We start from the raw sequence: 4,258 nt of genomic DNA on the forward strand, positions 1-4,258 counted from the left end.
AGGCTGCACATAGTTCCCTCATTTATCATTTTGGATAGGGGTACTCAATTTACTTCTCAGTTTTGAAGGGCATTTCAGCAGGGTCTTGGTACCAAAGTTTTTTTTGAGTTTCGCTTTTCATCTACAGATAGATGGTTAGGCTGAGAGGACCATTCATACCCTAGAAGACATGTTGAGAGTGTGTGCTCTTGATTTCAAAGGTAGTTGGGATGAGCATTTTTCATTGATAGAGTTCGCCTATAACAATAGTTACCATGCTAGCATCGAGATATCACTATTTAAGGCCTTGTATGGTAGAAGATGTATTTGAAGTGGGTAAAGCTACTGTGATTGGGCCTGATGCAGTATTTGAAGCTATGGAGAAAGTTAAGTTGAATAGAGAGAGGTTAAAGATTGCTCAGAGTTGTCAAAATTCATATGCCAATTTGAGGAGAAGAGATGTTGAGTTTGAAGTGGGTGATTTGGTGTACTTGAAAATTTCACCCTTGAAAGGGGTGAAGAGGTTTGGTAAAAAGGGAAAGCTTAATCCCCGTTATGTTGGCCCGTATAGAGTTTTGAGCCGTGTTGGGAAAGTAGCCTATGGGGTTGAGTTACCTACGGAGTTGTCAGCTGTTCATCCTATTTTTCATGTCTCCATGCTTAAGAAGAATATTGATGATTTTGTTGTGGTAGATCCATCAGAGAGTGCTGATATTCAGAATAGTCTTTCATTCAATAAGATTCCCATTGAGATCCTATATTTTCAGATCCGTAGACTGAGGAACAAAGAGGTTTCTTTGGTCAAAGTGTTGTGGCAGAACCAGTCAGTTGACGATGTTACTTGGAGGTAGAAGCAAAAATGCGAGCCAAGTACCCTCACCTCTTTTCCATGAGTTCAGATCAATCCAAAGGTATTATTCTTCCTTAATTCATCCCTTCTAATCTAAAGTTCAGTTATATATCTATTCTTGCATGAGTTCTTGCAATTTCTGAGGTATTCAAGAGTTTAGAAAAATTTTGAGCCCATTTAGCAAATTACTTCAGCTATGTGTACTCTGTTTTTCCTGTGTTCCTAGTCTAACTAGCGACATTCGAGGACGAATGTTTCCCAGGAGGAGATAATGTAAGACCCCATAAATTTCCCTTGTAGTTTGAGCCTTGAGCGTGTCAAGTGAAGTGTAATTCCGACCCTAAATAATTGAGAAGAGACTTCCCAAGTGATTAGTGTTTTAATCTTGTTGAATTTTCCTGAAAATGATTTCCTATAGTTTAGATAATTGAATTATCTTTCCAACAATACCAATTTCATCCAAATTCGGCATCGGGGTGGAAAGTTATGGCCGTTTTATTGAGAGTTGTTGAAACTGTCCAGGTGCGACGGACAATTTGGTGGATCATCGAGTATGCGATTGACCGTCGCCCAGACCGTCGCAACCAAGGTAGTAACTCCTTTTTCTGGCCCAAGTGTGATGGCCAGGATGACGGACCATCAAGACTGGAATGGACTGTCGCTGAGACTGTCGTCACTGAGGCAGTGTGGCCTCACCTGGCCAACATGTGATGGATGATCCGAAGGACCATCGAGTTTGCAATCGAACGTCGCTGAGACTGACACATTGAGGCAGTGTATTTTTTTTTCGACCGACGTGTGATGGATGATCCGATGGACCGTCAGGCTAGCGACGGACCATCGCTTCGACCGTCGCAGCCCCCATTCAGTATTTTAAGTCATTTTTAAAAGGGACTCTTCGGTCTTTCCACTTATTTATCAACCAGATATATTCCAAATGAAGAAAATGACTTCATTCATCATCCAAAACACAAGAGATCTAGGGTTTCTCCCTCAAGATAAAATCTAAAACCCTTCTCCAAGAAATCCAAGAACTTACCATAGATTCTATGAATTGAGTTGAGATTTAAGTTCCCCAAGTTTAAGGGTTGCAAGAACCCTCTCTCAAGAGTAAGAAGAAGAGTTTGAAGCAAGCTTGTTCATTCAATTTCATAATCTAAGGTATGTGGGGTTTTGAACAAAGGTAATCTTTTCAGTCTTGTCCCCAAACACTTATTTAAACTATAATTTTCTGCAATCTATGAGATTTTACATGATATTGAATTAGGGGTTTTCACCCATTGTTATTGATTGCAATATCTTGATGTTTCCCATGAATGGAAAGTCAAATAACATGATTTTGCATGTTTTCTTAAGAAATTGAAGTTGGGCTTATACTCTATGTTGGTATTCCTTGAGAATTGAAGAGTTTCAATGTTCTAGAAATTAAAGTATATGAATATGTTGATATTTTGCGACAAATTTCTGTAACTTCCAAATTTCTACATGAATTATGAATCTATATGCTATCTATTATGCATTATGATGAGTTTTAACTTGAGATTAAATTATGGGTCATTAAGCCCTACTTGAGACTTGTAATTTTATGAACTATTGTGCTATAAGTACCCATGATTTGAGTATTTTGAGATTATTGAGAAATTTTTTGACCTAATGGTCATAGATTTTTGAAATCCACTCTACCACATAAGATTACAGATTTGATTGTAGGGTTCTGATGAACCATGAGATTATTTTGAAAGTGGATTTCCATGAGATGAGCGAGATAAACTAAAGAGAGTAGTATTTAGCACAGAGTTGGGTAAGTACCACGGTTTCTTACCCTAGAACTACGTGCCATCGTAGGTTTGAGATTTTGGGCTTGAGGCCGAGATGATTGGGCCCGAGGCCGAGATAGTGATCACTGAGTTGAGGTTATACTCCTTGGCAAGAGTCTGACGCCTCTCCCCAATGTGAGGTTTCTTTTTTAGAAGGGCAAGACGTTGGACTCCATGTAGCTCGCATGGTTTATGTCGGTTAAGAGAACCTCTCTAAACTAAAGTATTTTCCATTGAGGTAGAATATTTTCCCTAAAGATTTGAGATAAGATAATTTCTAGAGTGAACGAATTACTTCTGAGTATTTTCCAAAGAAGGAAGTAGTTTTCTCTACTAATAAGAGTTAATCATCAGTTTTTAAACCAAAGTCATATGATTTCGAGTTTCAAGTGTTTGAGTTCAAAAGAGTTATAAGTTCTTGAGCAATAAAGAAGTTTTACTCTCCATTAGATGTATGCATGAGTTGAAAGTATTGTTTAAAACTTTCTTCATCCTATGAGTAATAAGAATTAGAGGAGAGCAGAGATTTTAAAACCAAAGTATAATGACTCACGAGATTTATGTTACATGCTTTATTCTACATGATTTATGAGCTTTACATTTTAGACTTATTCAAGCCATGTGTGTCATTCCTATTTGCATGCATGATTTGATTAAAGAGTATTGATATTATTTTATGTAAATGCATACAACCCCATAGGTTCAGGTGCTCAGTCCTAGCCTCGTCAGTGATTCCCAAATACATTCGTCTACATTTCTACAGTAGTGAGTCCTCATGGTTCGAGGACTATCTTCAGACATTTCAGTATTCGAGTGTTTGTGTTATTACTCTCAGTTCAGTTTGAGTCAGTTGGGGACCTATCCCAACGGCTCTAGAGTTCATGGAGTAGTAGAGGCTTTGTCAGACTAGTTATCAGACTGTGATTATGATAAGATTTCCAGTGTTGTGGTCATTTGGACCAAGTATTACCTTCGTATTTCCTTTTATTTTATATGACAGTGCCAGTGTTTTGTATATTCCTTCTTGAATGAGTTATTATGAGAAGTGATAGGCTTGAAGGGTTAGCTTGGGGATATTTATAGCCCTAAGCACCGTGTGACATCCCGGGAGGTGATTTTAGGTCGTTACATATATAGGCTTGATCTCAGATATAATAAATCAGTATCAGTATCAGCAAGATTAAACATTAATCTCAAGAGACTAGTAGACTCAGTCATCAGTAAGTCAGTATTCAGAAACCAGTATTTAGAGTTCGTATTCAGTGTTACTGCAATTCCAGTTTTGGTTTGTGCATTCTTGCATATATCCTCATTCGGTACTCTCATGCTATTCAGTTAAGCTATGTTCATGTATAAGCTCTTGCATTTAGCCTTACCTCATCTAGCATACTAGTACATTCAAAATATTGATGCATACTTTTCTCTTGCGCTATGGTGTCTTATACCATAGGTTCTAAAGTGTGAGATCCAGAGAACCCTTAGCAATCCAGACTCAATCAACAGTAGTAGACGTAGCAGTGAGTCCTCTTCATTCGAGGATGATCCTTATTTTATTATGGCATTAGACTGAGTTTATTTTTAGTAGACGGAATTAGTTAGGGACATGTCCCAT

Source organism: Capsicum annuum, chromosome 2 (assembly GCF_002878395.1).
Source record: "Capsicum annuum cultivar UCD-10X-F1 chromosome 2, UCD10Xv1.1, whole genome shotgun sequence".
Lineage (NCBI taxonomy): Eukaryota > Viridiplantae > Streptophyta > Magnoliopsida > Solanales > Solanaceae > Capsicum > Capsicum annuum.